Genomic DNA, 18409 nt, shown 5'->3' with positions numbered 1-18409 from the left:
TAACTGTTTTTCTGAGAAAGTCGTTACTCATTGATCTAGTAGTAAGGAAGGACCTGTAAAGAGATGAAATCATCTCCTTCAAACCTGCCAGTGTGGGCATGTCCTTCCTACAGTAAGTATTAGATAAGGTAAACAATTGGAGAACATTCCTGGAAGAAAATTCGGTCATTAAGTTGACTAAAACCCAGTGATATTATCAACTGCATTTGCTTAAGTGCCATCCTTAGCTTGCCAAGATAACCATATTTCTACGTGTAAGAAATTAAAACTAAACACAAGATCCCTGTATAGAGTTCATGCAACTTCCCCTCCGCATATGTTTGGATTCTGAACTTCTAGGATCCGCAAAAGAATGCTGATTGGAAGCGAACTGAAGCTTGTTTTAGGAACCTAGACCACTTGCCTATACAGTATCCCAGAGCCCTGGTTCTCAAACTGGGTCGGCACCTTGTTTAATGGGGTCACCCAGAGCTGGTGTTAGACTTGCTGGAGCTGAAGCCGAAGTCTGAGCCCCAATGCCTGGGGTCAAAGCCAAAGCCAAGGGCTTCAGCCCTGGGTGGCAGGGCTCAGGTTACAGCCCCCTACCTGGGCTGAAACCCTTTGGCTTTGCTCCCCACCCCTCCGTGAAGGGTAGTGGGCTGAAGCTTTGCCCCCTCCACGCACACACTTGAGGTGGCAGGGCTCAGGTGCACACAGGCTTCGGTCCCCCCTCCTGGGTTCATGCAGTAATTTTTGTAGTCAGAAGGGACTCGTGGTGCAATGAAGTTTGAAAACTGCTGATCTACAGAGAGAGTCAACCATAAACCAAAAAGAAAGTAACTTAATTTGCATAATATAAAATGATTCCTTATCCTCTATACTCAAAGTATCCGCTGATTTATTTTTTTCACTGCATTGTATGAATCTACTTATAGAGGAGCGGGAATATTATGTGATTATGGTGGAATACAACATTAGCATCACTTTAAATGCATCCTCAAATAGGGGGAACATTGATTCCCTTTGCAATTTTGTACTTGAGAAACAGTAGGCCTTACCTCTGGTATATGCTTGTCACAAACAGATAAGTAAGAGTTAATAGAACAGAAGTACTTCATATCTCTTTTGCCTGTAAAGGGTTAACAAGATCAGTGAGCCTGGCTGTCACCTGACCAGAGGACCAATCAGAGGACAGGATACTTTCAAATCTTGAGGGTGGGAAGTTTGTGTGTGTGCTGTTAGTGCTTGGTGGTTGTTCCCTCTGCGGGCTCAGAGGGACCAGACGTGCAACCAGGTTTCTTTCCAATCTTTGATACAGGCTCTTATATGTCCAGAATAGTGAGTACTAGGTAGATAAGGCGAGTTAGGCTTATGTTTGTTTTCTTTATTTGCAAATGTGTATTTGGCTGGAAGGATTTTAATTTGTACTTGTATACTTAGGCTGGGAGGGTATTCCCAGTGTCTATAGCTGAAAGACCCTGTAACATATTCCATCTTAAATTTACAAAAATAATTTTTACTGTTTTTCCCTCTTTAATTAAAAGCTTTTTTTGTTTAAGAACCTGATTGTTTTTTTTATTCTGGTGAGACCCCAGGGGACTGGGTCTGGATCCACCAGGGAATTGGTGGGGAGAAAGGAGGGAAGAGGGAGAGAGAGGTTAATTTTCTCTCGGTGTTAGGATTACTTTCTCTCTCAGGAAGAGTCTGGGAGCGGGAGAGAGAAGGAGGGGGGAAGGTGGATTTTCCTCTCTGTTCTAAGATTCAAGGAGTTTGAATCACAGTAATCTTCCAGGGTAACCCCGGGAGGGGAAGCCTGGCAGAGGCATCGGTGAGGGAAAGGGTTTCCTTTCCTACTTAAGATACTTTTAAAGGGGCCTGACTTTCACAGGATGGGTGCTTGGCCCTTTTGGAAGTTGAGGCCCCTCAATTTGGGTGCCCAAAATCACTAGTCACTTGCTGAAATTGTTGGCCCAACTTACTTTTTTTAAAAGGAACAATTATGCTCTTGATTTTCTAGTGTAACTCTCATCTCTCCCATTGTAATGTAAGGATCTAGATCCCTCTTCCCCACACACACACACTGTATAGCTCACTCGGGCAATTATAAAAAGTGCCTAACTTTATTAAGCCTTAGCAGAAAAAGGCAGAGGACTGGGGGGAAAACTGTCTATAAAGGAGATGGTCCCATGGGAGCAGCAGATAACTGGGGAGCATCTTAGGCCAATGAGAAAATCAGAGGTCATTATTATTTATCTATGCTGGGATAGTGTCCAAAGGATCCAGTGAGGATGTGGGTTCTATGCTGTTGGTATAAACTTATAGACAAGAGGTGGAAGGATGTTCTTGTGGTTTAAAGCACTAGACTGACCCTCAGAATATTAGTATGGTAGCTTTCCTGAGACGGTTAGCCTCTTTGTGCCTCAGGAGCGTGCTCAGATACTGAGGTCATGTAAGTATACAGAGGGATAATCCATGGAGCAAAGATGTTACAATCTAAGAAGACAAAAAAAAGGAGCAGAGGATACAACGTACATGCACAGTGGTCTGGGAGATGATACGGCCACGGCTTGTTAGTTTTGGGGGGGAGATTTAAACAAACCTGTGCAGCTGCCTTCCACTCCAGCCATTATGTGCTGGTCAGTTTCTTGTAGGTGTCAGGGTACAAGAGGGTTCTGAGAGTGGCATCTGAAGGAAAGAGTAGGGTCTTTATGGACTAATGAAAGGAAGATGTTTTGGTGTGGAAGAAAGCCCAAAGGTGATGACTGGAGGAGGAGATAAACAGGCTGCTGGAAGGTGACTGTGATGAGACGAGAACAGATAACTGTTAAGTAAGAGAATTGTGAAGGGACATGAGGACGAGGAGTTGATGCAGTGAAAAATGGGAGCCCATGGAAGGATTCAAAGAAGAGGATATGCAGGGCCAGCCTTATAAGTGGGCAATGTGGGCAATCGCTCTGGGTGACCACCCAGGGTGCTGTGGGCAGGGGGGCACACTGGTCAACCGCCACCACACACATAAAGCCAGTCCAAGGCCCCTTTAACACCCGAGTGCTGGATCCAGAGCTGGGCAGGGGGTGTTCTGGCCGGGGACTTTTACCATGTGCCAGACTCCAGCTGCTGGCCCTGGCCAGGAATAGGATTTCCTCTTCCCCTGCGTGGGTCGCTCCCAGGTCTGGGTCTGATTCACCGCTGAAAACCTCCCCTGGCTGCAAGAAGTTCCGTATCCTCCCCCGCCCATGTCCTGACCCAATCGCTCCCCTGCCGCTGTGGGAGGAGTCACCATACAGGGAACTGCCCTCCCATCCACCCAACCCCCGTGCATCTGCCTTCAAAGAAAGGGCACCAAATTACATGTTCACCCAGCGTGCCATTTTCCCTAAGACCAGCCCTGGGGATACATATGTGATGTGGTCACAGGAATGGGCAAGGGCAGTAATCTCAGCAGCTGAACTCTGAATGGAGAAGGATGGCATGTGGGTCAGGAAGCTGAAGGGGATGGTCTGTCTCTGTGTGTGTCAGGAAGTTAAGCTAGTGAGAAGCTGTGACATTCCCCAGGATACAATCTGGACTGTTGAAAAGCTGTGTCCCCTCAATTCTCCAATTCTGGGGTGCCATTTGCACTGCTTTGCTGTGAGCTGGCAGCTCCTCCATAGAGCCGTGCGCCTGGGTACATACCTGGCATGATTCATCTCCATCCCTGACATTTGTCCTTTCTGCAGTGTGAGGGAGACCCTGGCACACGTCTACCTGGAGTATGGCAGCTTTCAGCCCCTTTTCCGGCTCCTCCAGAACCTCCTGCTGAGGTTCTGGCTGCACTTCTCTCCGCACCACCTGATCTACACACACCCTGTCCATAGCCCCATGAAGTTGCGAGACCTTTTTGTCAGTCGTTTCCTGGCATTGGCCAAAGTGGCTGTCCACCAAACCAGGAGGGGGATGCTGGATGGGGAGGTGCTCTGTGACTGTGGGACTCATTTCTGCTCCTCCCTTAGCTCACATATCCGGGCAGTGTTCCTCTGGGCTGCTTCTGCTGGCTCCCTTAACACCTTTGAGGACCAGTGGGCACTGTCCAGAGTTCTCTGCTCAGAGGCCTCTTCCAGATCCCTGATTTTGAACCCATGACCCTCATGCTCACTCCAATTTTATCATTTGTTGTCCTCTGCTTTCATTTGAATCCTGGTCTAGTGACTCCACCCTTTAGGCTGGGGGAGATCTTTCAAATGTGGATGGGCTTCCACCCACACATCTCTGGAATTCAATAGGTGCTTCGCTGTGAGAGCAACCACTCTTGGTCCGCTCACACCCAGCCTCCAGTGTGTAAATTATTCCCAGCTATACTATATTGTGAGGGAACTTTTGCTTTTATCATTTTATTCCCTATCAGGCTATCTTCAATTGCCTATGTCATTGTTTGGCATCCATCTTGGTTCCCTTTCTTCATACAGGCTTTGGCACCCTTTTTCACTTTGGTGCTCTTTTTTTGCTATAGTGGGAACAGATAGGAGGTTATGTGACTGGCTAATCTGCCCAGCAACAGGAGATTATATAAGGCCAACAATCCAGTCACTCGGAGCTGTCCGCCCTAGAGGCAGCAGTGAAAGCTGTTTGTACTGGAGGTAGCAGCAGAATTTGTTTGCTCTAGTGGCATTCAGAGCCCGTGCGGGAGTAGCCAGTCCAGAAGTGGGATTACCTCCAGGTATCTGTACCATTGGTGTAACATCTGCAGCATATTGGGGAGGGTTTCTTACTTCCACTCAGGATAGCAGTCCTTCAGCTATCCACCTTCAACTCACCCAGGGACAGCGCTGGGGAGACCAGGAAGAAGAGCTACTTACCTGAAGAAGTCCTTGCATGGCCAATTCCAGGATCTGGTTCTCCATCTATGTGGCTAGTCCTCCTGTTCTGCTGATGAGACGTGCCCTACCTGTCAACAAGAGATGGTACTGTGTCAGCTTGTCATGTCTTATTCCTGCCTCTTGTAAATATTATTGGCCCTGGGCTTCAAGCCCTGGCTGGGGAGTTAACAAGTGAGGGATTGTTCTATATCTATCATTTAAGTTGGGTGTCCTGAGTCCCACCTTGTTTAGTTTCTACTTTGTTAATAAACTTTATCTGTTTTGCACCTTATGTTCTGTCGGTCCTCTGTTGGGGTAAAAGAACCTGATGATAGATGTGGGATGCAGGGGTGTAAACCTATGTAAGTCCCTGGCCACACTTAATAATATGAGTGCTATGGCCAGCTGCTCCTGAATTACACGACAGAGCACCACTAGTAAACCCCTAGTCCTAGACTTCCCCCTAGACATGTGCATCTTGTACAGCCCAGTTTCTCTTGGACAACACATGTAAAGTCACAAGCTCATATAAAGTCGATAATTTTATTAACAGGATTTGTGCATATCGTTTTCTATTGTCTCAAATGGAGTTTCCCAAACACTTCAATACAAGCATTGGTTTAGATAAAACAAATTTATTAACTATAGAAAAAAGACACTTTAAGTGATTACAAGTAATGGGGCATAAAGTCAGAATTGGTTACAAAGAAATAAAAGGTAAAATGCAGCTAAACTAACAAGCCTAAGTGAATTCAAAGCAAAAGTCGTTCTCATCGCATGCTTCAGGCAACCGTCTTGCTGGCTGAATTCCCTTCAGACAGGATCATTCCCTCAGTCAGTCCAAAGCTGTGTCTTTGTTCCTCAGATGTGACTTCTGTGGATAGAGAGAAAAGGAGGAATAACTTGGTATCTGTTCCCCATTCTTACACTTTTTCCTCTTCTTTGAGAATCCTCTCCAGCTGGGGTTCAGGAGAGAAAGTCTGTGGGTACAGGAATCTCCAACTGTTGCTTTGCCAAGATGTAAATTTATTGATCACACCTTTTTTCCTGCCAAAGAATGGTCACTTAAGCAGGTAATGGTCCATTTTATTTTGTCGACACCTGCGTGAGACATCAGTTTGTTTTTTGTCTTTAAGGAACTGGTTTGTGGCTGCTTCCCCAGATTTGGCATATGTCTTAGTAACATTATGCAGTAGAATCTTATAACTTTACATACAATGTTGCCCCACATATTTTATCAGAACAGTAATGATTAGCAAATTATGAGTTTTCAAATGATACTTTACAAGGCATAATTTATACAAAATTTATCATAGTCTTGAAAAAGGGTTGAACATAGGGTACAGACTGTCTCAGAAATACATGTGTCCTGTGGTGGGCGATGAAGAACAATGCAGTAGAGGCTAGACACAAAGGCTTCCAAGTGTTTTCTTGTTGCCAAAATCAAACCTTATAGGGTTCTGGCTTCCACAGACTTGCTTTCACCAGGAACCTTTATGCAGCACAAGGGGACAGCAGAGCTCTATGCTGAGCAACCATCTTTACCAGAATCATAGCCTGGTTCAATTTCTGAAGCCAGTGAATCTTTTTTTAAAAGGCTAGCTGGTTTACTCGGCACTCAGCCTTCCCCATTTTATCCAGGCTTGGGACCGGCAGCTACAACAAAGTGCAGCAGGCAAGGTTGTGGATAGCATCAGAACAAAACAGAGAATTTTCCATTCCAATGTAATCTCAGTGCTAACAAACCAATGTGAGAGCTGGTGCTCTACCAAACGAAACTAAGTGCCCATGAAAGAGTCCAGGAATTGATCGGACAGACTTCAGTACCAATGAAGAGATCCGAGAAATCACCAATCAGCAGTTTGTTTCCTCCAGAATCAGAAGGAAGTGCTGGCTGTGGCATGGTCTCACACTCCTGATCTCAACACAGACTCCCACATGAATGGAAACCAACAGGTGCAAGAAAACACTGCGAATGGGGGGACAGAGAGAGAGGAGGAGAGAGGGAGTACAGAGACCTGTTGGGGCAGGGATGGGCAGCTGGCTCTAGGCTGGAAAGGAGGATCCCAGCTGTTCTTACCTGCTCCGTGGCCAAACCCTGGGCTCTGTGGCAGCAACTTAACTCCCCACCAGGTCCTGCTCTTGCCTCCAGCCCAGCCCGTGTGCATGAGTTTACACAGGGGCAACCCTCCCCACCCGCTCCAGCTTCTGCCACCCCTGTTTATGCCAAACTGACTATTTCATTGACAGTTACTTTTGTAGAAATGGCTAGTACTCATTTTACAATTCCCTAACCTAATTCTTCCTATGCCTCTGCACGTGTTGAATTTAATACCTAAATAACAGGCTATCCTGTGTTCATTGTATTATTCATTTTCACATTCAATGAATTCAGATCTTCAGCAGCTTAATATAATTAAGCTGTCACAGACTTTCCAGTCCACTGCACTAGCTCAGCATCAAAAAAATGCAGGGATGGAGGAGACCTCAAAAGGTCATCTAGTTCAGTCCCCTGTACAGAGGCAGGACCAAGTATACCTGGACCATCCATAACAGGTGTTTGTCTAACCTTTTAGTTAAAACCTCCACTGATGAGGCTTCTACAATCCTCCTTGGAAGCCTATTCCAGTGCTTACATATCACTGTAGTTAGAAATTTTTTCCTAATATCTTACCCTAATTTCCCTTGTTGCAGATTAAGCCCATTACTCCTTGTCCTTGGGGGCATGGATCAGCGTTCACATCGCACTCCCCATCAGAACCCGGCCTGGGCTGGGGAAGCTAATGATCCAACCAGTAGACTAAAATTCGATGATGAACCCTGGTCATGTGCCACCCTGAGACACGTTGCGCATATGCTAAGAAGACTTCTTGTGCTATCTTCACGGTATATGAAGAGCAACTGATCACTGTCCTCTTTATAACAGTCCTTAACATATCTGAAGACTGCTATAGGTCCTCCCTTGGTCTTTTTTTCTCAGGACTAAATATGCCCAGTTTTTTAACCTTTCCTTGTAGGTCATATTGTCTAAATCTTTTATTATTTTTGTTGCTCTCCTCTGGACCCTCACCACTTTCTCCATATCTTTCTGAAAGTTTGGTGCCCAGAAGTGGACACAGCACTCCCGCTGGGGCCCCACCAGTGCTGAATAGAGCAGGACAATTACTTCCTGTGTCTTAGATATGACACTCCTGTCAATACACCTGTAATAGGGTGGCTTGCCTGTGGGCTGGAGAGCCTGTGGCTAAGCCAGCCCTGATTACAGGATGAGCCACCCCTGGGTTGAATGAAGGGCTCCCCATATCAAAGATCAGGAAGTTGCACTGAAGGGAGGAAGTCCAGGAGACTCTGTCTGTGCTAACAAGTTTTTAAATAAATAATAATCACACCTAATGCAGAGATCTTGGCATAGACCCAGCTTGCTGAGGCATAGGTGAAATGCTAGCCCATGCTGGCAATGTTCTCTCGCTCTCTCTCTTTTTTTTTTTTAAAGAGATAGATGTGTTCTGGGTATACCACTCCCAGCACCACAGACTCTAAACTCCTGGGATTATTTCTTCTGACACACGCAAAACTGGCACTCACTGTATGCTTGGAGGGTTTGCATGATTTGAGACAGATATAAAGGGGGAAAAAGGTGAAATGATGAGCTCTCTCCAACCTTGCTAGAGTTCCTCTAAGATGGTAGAAGCGACCTTCAATACCCCACCCTCCAGCTATTCTTTCCTCTTCAGTGAAATTCCTTTCTAAAGACGTTTAAAACTGACAAACGGCTGTGGGCTGGAACAGGAATAAAAGGGGTCATGTTGGATGTGTTTTCAAAGCACAGTAGGCAGCTGTGGCTCATTGATCTGCTAGCGGTTGCTGAGAAACACTGTATGAGATGGTGCAGAAGCATCACACCAAGTCAGCATTTCTCTTGGCTCTTCTCCTGTCACTCCTGCGCAAAAGGTCACCTTGCTTACTGACTAGTTAAGAGTTCTGAACGGAGCTTTGATCAATGATCGTCATCAGCTCAGCATGATAGGAACATGCCTGGCAACGCTTTGCCTGCTGTGGGATGAAGACGCCTGACTTGGCAGGACCCCTGTGCACCCTCTGTTCATTAATTCTCAGGGTCTTGACAATATAGTGTTAAATGGGACCCTTATTCATTAGTATGATTAAGAGCTTCACACCTCTCATTTGGATGCTCATCAGTTGTGTACTTATTTGGCACTTTTAAAGAGACATTTGTATTAACTATTTCAATTATCTTTCACAACAGCATTTGCCTTTGAAGGATCTCAAAGCACATAAAAATAGGATGGTCTTATCCTGTAATCCTCTTAGACATGCAAGTAGCCCTTATGTGAGGAAACCCCACTGAAACAATAACACGTGTAACTAAAAAAGTTGTTTGTGTTCGTGCATATGTTGTTTGTCCCATCCCTGCTCAATCCTTTGTCTCCTCCTGTCTTTTAGACTGTAAATGCTCTGGGGCAGGAATTGTCTCTCATCTGCGTATACAACGCCCAGTACAATAGAGCCCCATGTGGGAGTTATAGTAACATAAATGTTTATGAAAAATAAATATGGATTTCTACAATGGCTATCATGATAGTATCTAAGGATGCGTGCAACCCACAAAGGTACTTATGCACTGAAGTCCCATTTTTAGGCACCACTGCGATTCATAAAATTCCTGCTTGGCTACCAACAAACCCTGTAGGTGCCTAAAACTCAGCGACTGAGTTTTTGCCTCTGGGCATGCACACTGCAGCTTCATTCTAGACACTGCTTCTGCCTGAGCATGCGCAGTACTACCTCATGATTGGTATCTGGGTGCCCATCTCTTGCCTAAGCCCCAGGATGATTCCCAAACCGGGAAAGACAGGTGCCCATCCACCTAAGTCATGTATGGAGGCCCGATCCGGTAGGTGTGATCAGAGGCTGTTAACTGGAACGGGCCCCTTAAGTGAGCTCACACAAAATGGCCAGGGGGATGAAGGAATTTGAACTCGCATGTGAGTGCCCTAACCACCAGGACATATAGTCATTCTAACTTTTATTGGCCCAATTAATATTAATTAATTAAAGTGGATCAACTTCAATCAGCAAGATTGAGGGAGACCCACACCAGAATATTCGAGAGCCTAGTTGTTAGCCTGATAGGTAGCACATCCCTGTTCAAATCCCTTCTCCCTCTCAGGAGGAAGGGGGACTTAATTGGGAGGTCTCCCACATTCAGGCTGAGTACCCTATCCACTAGAGGCTAAAGGTTATAAGGGAGATCCTCCTCTTCCCTCCCCCGCCATTTTGTTTCAGGCCCCAAACACAACTGAGGTGGCCAAATCTCTTGTCTTCTGCCAGTTCATGGATTGCTAGCAGTGCTAGGCACCTCCTCACAGCTGGACTTTGGCGCCTATGTCTGAGAAAAGGGCAGGGCTTAGCACACATCCTTCTGGTCAGTGTCTCCCCTTGGCTAGCTTAGGCAGCTCCCTGGGTAGCTTGCTGCTTTGTGGTTCACAGTCTAAGGCACCTCTCTCTCCCTCTTCGTTGTATAGAACAGGAGTGGCCAAACGTACTGACTCTTTAGTTGCCTGTAATAATCTTCAGAAGTTCAAGAGCCGCAAGACACACACAACCTGCTGGGGTGGCATCTGCCGAGGTGTGAGGCTTCTGCCCCAACTCCCCCGCCCCCCTGAGGCTAAAGCCCTTAGACCTCCTCCCTTCAGGAGAGAGACCCCACCACAGGGCAGAAGCCTCTACTCCAGGGGTGGGCAAACTTTTTGGTCTGAGGGCCACATCAGGGTTTCCAAAACTGCATGGAGGGCCAGGTAGGGAAGGCTGTGCCTCCCTAAACAGCCTGGCCCCCGCCCCCTCCCACATCCCCCCTCCTCCCGCTTCCCCCCCTCAGAACCCAAGACCCACCCAACACCCCCTGCTCCTTGCCCCCTGACCGCTTCCTCCCGCGACTCCCCGCCCCTAGTTACCCCCCAGGACCCACCTCCTATCCAACCCCCGCTTCTCCATGTTCCCTGACTACCTCGACCTCTATCCACACCCCTGCCCCCTGACAGGCCCCCCCTGAGACTCCCACATCTATCCAACCCCCTCGTTCCCTGTCCCCTGACCGACCCCCCCCACCAGAACCTCCACCCCCTCCAACTACTCCCTGTTCCCTGACTGCCCCCCGGAACTGCCTTCCCCTTATCCACCCCCCTCCCCTCGCTCTCCACCCCCTTATCATGCCGCTCAGAGCACCAGGACGGGCAGCTGCACTGCCTGGTTGGAGCCACGCAGTGTAGAGCACCAGGGCAGGCTGGAGTCTTGCAGCCACGCTGCCCAGCAGGAGCTCACAACCCAGCTGCCCAGAGCGCCGGTGGCACGAGGAGCTGAGGCTGTGGGGGAGGGGGACAGCAGGAAAGGGGGCAACCCCCCCACACCCACGAGCTCAAGGGCCGGGCAGGATGGGCCTGCATGCCAGATGTGGCCTGCAGGCCGTAGTTTGCCCACCTCTGCCCTAATCCCACCACTCAGCCATGGGGCAGAAGCCCCGAGCTCCACCCTGTCCAGTCTGGTAGTCAGACAATAGAGGATGTATGGGGGAGGGAGGTGCTCTGTGAGCTGCACTTTAATTGTAAAAGAGCCGCAAGTTTGGCACCTAGTTCAGGCTTTGTGTACTGAAGTGTTTGTTGTTCCTGTGATTTTTCTAGGTGCCGAAAAGGCAGGTGCTGCAAGACTCAGCATCATTACGCCCTTCCCCCTTCATGGGTCTTGGCCTGCATACTGAACAGTTAATATATATAATTTGGCTCTCTATTCTGCACCTTAACTACAGAACCATCCTGCTAATAACTATCTGGTCCCAGATCTCTTCAGAAGGTAAAGTTCAATATAGCTTTAAAACTTTTCTTCTGCAATGAGCTGACAAACTAATCTCCTTTTAAAAAATCTATAGCAAAGTGAGAAGCACCAGGGGACACAGTACATAAACACCAAAATAATGATGCAATAACCATCTGAAGCCTTGTAATCTCAACAACAGGTTTTGAGGAAGTCACTGCTCAGAGGTCATTGAAAACTTCCCCTAATTTCATGTGCAGTTGTCACAATCCTCTCTCTCTCTCAAGATAGCACAATTTGACACAAGGAGTCCAGAAACAAATTGCTGTTGGCCTTAGGTTGCCTGTAACTGAATTTGCCTCTTGCTCATCACAGGATGGAGACGGTTGACCTCTTAGCTCACTAAATGCTACTCTTGACCAAAATGACACCTGTCCCCCGGCCTGAAAGAAGAGAGTGAGATGTGTGTAATAGACTGGCAAGTACTGGCATTACTGCTAAAATATATGGCTTTACACCTGAATCACCTTCTTTTTCTACTGGGAAACCTGTATTGTCTGATAGTACAGCTATATTGGTAATGATCTCTTTGTGAGATACACAGAAAATACAGTGAAGGAGCAATGTGAAAAGTTGGCTGGTTCTCTGTGTGGAAGATTCTGTGCACTCTGCCTTGCATTTGAGGGCATTTGCATTTATTAATTGTTATTGTTTGCATTACTGTGGCACCTGGGAGCCACAGTCATGGATCAGGACCCTGTTGTACTAGGTGCTGTTCAAACACAGAACCAAAAGACTGTCCCTGCCGCAAAGAGTTTACAGTCCAAGACATCAGATGGGGAGTATAAAGAAACATTTTTCAGAATGGTAACCACGTTAGTCTGTATCAGCAAAAACAATGAGGAGTCCTTGTGACACCTTAGAGACTAACAAATTTATTTGGGCATAAGCTTTCGTGGTCTAAAACCCACTTCATCAGATGCATCGGGTGAAAAATACAGTAAGCAGTATATATATGAAAAGATGGGAGTTGCCTTACCAATTAGGGGGTCAATGCTAACGAGGCCAATTCAAATAAGGTGGAAGTGGCCTATTCTTAATAGTTGATTATTTCTGTAGTGCTAACAAGGCCAATGCAATCTAGGTGGACTTCACCCATGAGACAGTACAGGTCGGTGTGATTGGAAACCGTCTCACTTTGTGGTGAAAAATTGCTCCCCCTACAAGCTCCCTTCCTTGAGCCTCTTTGTTACATTATGCTTAGGGTTGGCAAAAAAAAATTAAAAAATTGATGGATGTCAACGTTTAAGCATTTCTTTAAACTTGTATCTATTTAAATGTTCACAGTTGCATGAAATTATGGGCTTTAAGCATTTTCTAATTTTGATAGCTTTAGATTTTCAGAGCTGAGGGAAATTGGAGAGGTCAGATAATTTAACGACACTAACTGCTGAGAGTCAAAAAATTAAAGTTTTATAAACTGTTAAACCATAAATTAATATCATGTCAAAATATACAAAGTAAATATTCTTAAATCAACAAACCATACCTGTTTTTACTATTCATTTCCTAGTCAATTTGGAACAAGCCTCATTCAGAAGCCTAAATCAGTAGAGTTTGACTCTAATAAGTCCCCATGCAGCATTTTATTTTGCCTAGCTGTAAATTTCAATTACTGATGGAAATATTTGTTTATCATTTGGAGCATGTGTGTATGGTGGAATTGACGTTTACCTTTAAAAATCTACTCCATCCAAGCCTAATTACAATGCACCCCTCAGCTGGTGGCACAGAAGGGGGCAGATAGGACGGTGCGTAGCCAGCAAACAGTGCCTACAACCCTGGAGAAACAGAGGTGAATGAATTCTTCCTCCAGCCTGACCCTCCTATTCTTCCCCCCCCACTGTGGAGTGTCTCTGCAATTTGGGGGAACACTTCCCTCCCCCAAACCTGATGCCAACTAAGTGCTAGTGCCTGGCAGCAGCCTAGCCCCATTGAGTGTCAGAGGTCCTATACAGCTAGTGGAGATTCCCCTACAGTTCTAGGGGCAGGGGCACGAGCTTTGGCAGCAGTAGGCTAAGACCAATGATGGCCCAGGGGCAGCTAGCGAGAGCTTGGCTCCTGCAGCAAGGCCCTCAAAGGCCACAGCACATCATTCTGGCTCCTCAGAGGTAGTCTACTTGCGCATGCGCACAGCGAGATGATGTGAAGACAGGTTCTTTTAACCTCTACTCCACCCTGGTCCTGAAGCCCACCGGGGATATCAGTTGGCGGCTCCTTCATGGGGCCGTGAGCACGGGCGTGTACTTGGCACAGTTTACCCCTTCTGCGGCGTGAGGGAGACCCTGGCACACGTCTACTTAGAGTGTGCCAGGTTGCAGCCCTACACCGGCTCCTCATTAACATCCTATTATGTTTCTGGCTGCACTTTCCCCCTCACCTCCTTCTCTACGCACTCCCTAACCGTGGCCCCACAAAGTCCCGGGACCGCCTGGTCAACCGCCTCCTCGCCCTGGCTAAAAAGGCCATGTACACGACCAGGGCGAGGAGGCTGGCCGATGGAGACTCCGGTGACTGTGGGGCTTGTTTCCGACCCACGGTCCGTTCACGTATCCGGGCGGAGCTCCTCTGGGCAGTGCCCACTGGCTCCCTTGAGGCCTTCGAGGGGCAGCGGGCGCTGTCCGGGGCTCTCTGCTCGGTGTCCCCGTCACGGTCCCTTCTGAGCACCCTCTGACCGCACTGCTGTCCCTGTTCTTTCATTAATTCTCCCCGTAATCAGTGGTCCTGTGGCTCCTCCCCTTAGGCTGGGGGGGGTCCTTTAGCAAAGCCCGCCCACTTCCCAGACACCCAATAGACACAGGCCTCCAGTCTCGAGGTAAATAGGACATGAAGAAGCCACGAGCCAAGCCCGCCGCGCCGCTCTTCAGGCGCATGCGCTGGAATCGGAACAACGGGTGGCTTTCCCACTGCGCATGCGCCGCCAGGGGCCGCGTTTCCTCTCCCACAACGTCCTCAGGTCGCGCTGTGATGAGCGCGAGGGCCGGCGTCCTGTGCGTGCGTCGACGGCTCTTGTCTGGCGGGGTGACGTTCTCCTCAAGCTCTCCCCGCCCCGTCGGCTCTGGCTGTGACGGCCCCTGCGGTTTACGTCACGAGTTTCTGGGTGGAGGAGGCGGAGCTTTCAGCGGGACGGTAGCTGCGGTCTCGGGCGCCTCACGTTGAAGGGTCGGCGCCCCCCCCCCCTTCTGCTCTCGGTCCGCGTGAGGGTGGCGGGCGCCCCCACTTCGGCAACTCGCTCCCTGTCTTCCCCTCCCCCCGCTCCGGCCTCTCTCCCGCCCGCCCGCCTTCCCCGGGTGTCTCCTGCTCCGGCCTCGTCTCCCGTCGCCCCCGCCAATAGGCCCCCAGTCCCGCCGCGCCGGGGGGCTGGGGCAGCCGGGCTGCAGGGTCCTGCCTGCGACCCCCCGCGTGCCCGGAAACCTGGCTGCTCCCCACCCGCGTCCCCCGGGCCTGCAGCGGGGCAGGGGGCTCCCTGGGCTCGGGCATCAGCGGCTTCCTCACCCCCACTCGGGGCTCGGCTGCGACCCAGGTAGGTGTGGGGGAGGCGACAGCGGGGGGTGCCGAGGTCGGGAGGGGGGACCCTGGGTGTGGGGGGAGGGGATTCTGAGCTGCCCAGGAGGGGACCCTGAGTTGTAGTTGTGGGTTTGGGGGAAACGACACCCAGTAGTCGAGGTGGATGCAGAAGACAATGAGGAGTGGAGAGTCTGGAGACATCGGCTGGAGGATTGCTTGTTGGGGGTCAGGTGATGCGGGAGGTCTTGGTAAGCTGAGTTCCTCACAGCAAAGCCACCTTAGCGCGGTTCACAGCAACCGTGTCAGTCAAGCCTCAGAGAAATCAAAGCTGCTCCTTCCTGAATGCCTGGAAAGTGACTAATATTTGTGAGTTACCACATACAAACAAACAGTAACAGGCCTACCGAGGCCCAAGTAATAAAGCTGTTTAAATGAAATAGGACAATAAATTAGTTGTTTGCGGCTTTTGTGTATGTTAATTGGCGATAATAGGAGTTTAACATTATAATTGTAGAGCCTTGATGGAATTGGGTGTTTTTATAAAAAATAAATAAATTTATATTTAATTATGTCACTTATGCTTTTGACAGTACGCTATCATTGAGATACGTAGTCTCCTTCCTTTAAAGTGTTCTGTGATGGTGGCAGCACTGTAGCTGATTATGTTGATTGGCAATCACCAGGTATTTTTGTCAGAAAAGAGAGAACATTAGGTTCTTTTTTCCCTTCTTAGTTGTGAAGTGCATTGCAATATATGTAAGGTAGTTCCTTGGCATTAGCTTTTTCTAGGCAAACAATTTTTTAAAGGTTTTCTACAAAATTGTTGGTTTTAAAGATCAAAGCCTGAAAGATGCTAAGCAGTTATGGATATTGTATCATCAAAGCTCTTTTTGTGGGGAATGTTGAAGAGGATAAGGGAAGTCTGTCTTGCATCTTTGAAAGAAGGGGAGCTTATGGTATACTGTACACAAATAGCCCTAAATTGTGAGATTCTCTTTAAAACAATGCAGTATTTTGCTGAGTACAAGAGGCCTTCAGAAATTCACTGCTACATATGTGGCAAAGGCTTAGGATTTGTAAGATGAATGTCTACATACTTGTCTTGCAAAACATCTTGGATTCTCTTGTGGAGCAGCACTTGTTAGAGAAGGGGGGGAAAGTAGCAGAAAATTCTGTGATTCATTTATTTTATTGGAGGGGGGAGAAAATGAAGAAGTTGTTAGGAAAGACACTGGTCGCTACATTACAATGATGAAATTTTTGATAGAATTTTTCTGAGACTAAAAAAAATCTCCCTTATTAACAGCAACATAGTAAGAAATATGGGAAATTGATATTTACTTTAACTCCTGTAAGAAACAGTGTATCAGGTTTTTTCCCCCTTTTTCTCTCTCTCTCTCCACACAGACACACACATAGTATTTAAAAATGTGAACATCTTGTAACTAATTCTTGGTTTTGCCCCAGACATTTGTTTCAGTAACAACCACGGCATGGGACATATTGAAACCAACTGGTAATGTCAGTTGTTAGTGTCACTAAATACAGAGTAAAAAGGCCATCTAGGTTTTCATAAAGCAGAATGACAAGCTAGTATTTTACAAATCGACTTGTATTTGGAGAAAATATGTATATCCTCTTTGTCTCGTTAAATTCTTTTCATCATTGGTGTATGTGACATTAATGGAGGGCTATTGTGAAGAAAATATCCACTTTTTTGAATAGGGTTTGTCTGTCTGAGAGATTTCTTGTTTGAGAAATGCATCTGACGAAGTGGGTATTCACTCACGAAAGCTCATGCTCTTATGTGTCTGTTAGTGTGTAAGGTGCCACAGGACTCTTCACTGCTTTTACAGATCCAGACTAACACGGCTACCCCTTTGATACTAAATGAAAGTGTGAAAGGAAATTTGTTTTAGAGATGACTGTTCAAGTATCTAGAAATCTTACAGTGTATAGGGAGCTGACATATACATAGTGGCAAGAATGGTGTTCTGATGGCGGTTGTTAATGTTGTGGAGGAGGTCGGTTGTGTCTTGGGGAAGCTGGACCTTTGTGTGATGAGAGGTTCGAGGATGGTTTCTAATAGTCCTGATATTCCTTCAGTAAGAGTACTGTGATTAGGTCTGATGGGTCTGCCTGTTTGTATATCTTAGGAAACATGTAAAAGTTCCCCAGAGCAGGTTTGTGGGAGATGAGTTTGTAGGGTTTCTCTTGGAGTGGGTTGGGGAAGGATTTGATATCCTTAAATTCCTGGGGAAATTGTGGTCCGAAGTCACCTTTAGTTCTTTGTAGAAAATGGTGTTGGAGACTTGTTGGTTGGCCCCATTAATGTATTCGTCATAGTTGAGGACTACAGTGGTGCTCTCTTTTGTCCGGTGGTTAGATTTCAGGGACTGTGTAGCTGTCCTCTTGGAGTTGGAGAGATTGAAATCCTTAATAAACATCATATCAACAACAATCAGGTTTTTTTTCCTGAAGCAATCAATGTAATAATCAAGAGTGTAGTTTTATCCGCTCTGTGGTGTTCAGATAGATTATTTTTTTTCATATGATATCCATGGGGGTGTGGTAACTGTGAGTAGAGTGTCGTCGTTGTGAAAGTATTCTTTGAGGTGGAGTCAGTGGGAAAACTCTTTTAGTTCTCCACATGTTTGCGTCGTATTAGGTTTTGTGGTGAGGGCAGAAGTTCAAGTCCCTTAGCATATGGATAATTCATAACTTTGCTGGACACTAAAAATTATGGATTGCGTCAGAGCCATAGCTAGGCATTTTAGCACCCAGGGCAAGTAAGCATGTTTGCACCCTGTGATGAGGTGTATCAGCTCTGTACTGGTGGTGCAGGGGTTAATCCTTCTCTCTGGGCTGAGGAGGGCACACCCTAACGGCTCTGCTGGGTATGCTCTAGCTGGAGAGAGGATATAAAAAGCAGCAGAGCAGCTCAGTTAGGGCTGACCACCGATGAGGAAGGAGGTGCACCACTGACTCTTGGGGTAGGACTGCCTGCACTCCAGGAAGCGTAGGCCAGCGAGATGCAGATGGACCCTGACACACAGACTTGGGATGTCCCAGAGAGGGGAGAGACCGTGGAGACCCAGAGATGGTAAACTGTAGAGAATCCAGTAGGAAACAGCCCAGGGAAATGTTGCAGGGAAGCAGTTGTACCATAGATGGGCTTGGCGTGTTTCAGTAGGATCCCT

At 47.4% G+C, this 18409-nt stretch overlaps 2 protein-coding genes across 2 annotated transcripts in view; one reads left to right on the top strand and one right to left on the bottom strand.

The window, feature by feature from the left end:
• The window catches only part of TMEM169 (transmembrane protein 169), a 254139-nt gene that overhangs the window by 56976 nt on the left and 178754 nt on the right, over positions 1–18409 (bottom strand). The window lies entirely within an intron of this gene.
• MAP3K2 (mitogen-activated protein kinase kinase kinase 2) overlaps positions 14430–18409 on the top strand; it is a 97549-nt gene continuing 93569 nt past the window's right edge. Inside the window, exon 1 of the mRNA XM_050917065.1 lies at positions 14430–15225. The gene's annotated coding sequence lies outside the window, so the exon portion shown is untranslated. The remainder of the gene's footprint in view (positions 15226–18409) is intronic.

The sequence above is a fragment of the Gopherus flavomarginatus genome, chromosome 10 (assembly GCF_025201925.1).
Source record: "Gopherus flavomarginatus isolate rGopFla2 chromosome 10, rGopFla2.mat.asm, whole genome shotgun sequence".
Taxonomy (NCBI): Eukaryota; Metazoa; Chordata; order Testudines; family Testudinidae; genus Gopherus; species Gopherus flavomarginatus.
The sequence above is the reverse complement of the archived record's forward strand: the minus strand, read 5'-3'. Positions and strand labels throughout refer to the sequence as shown.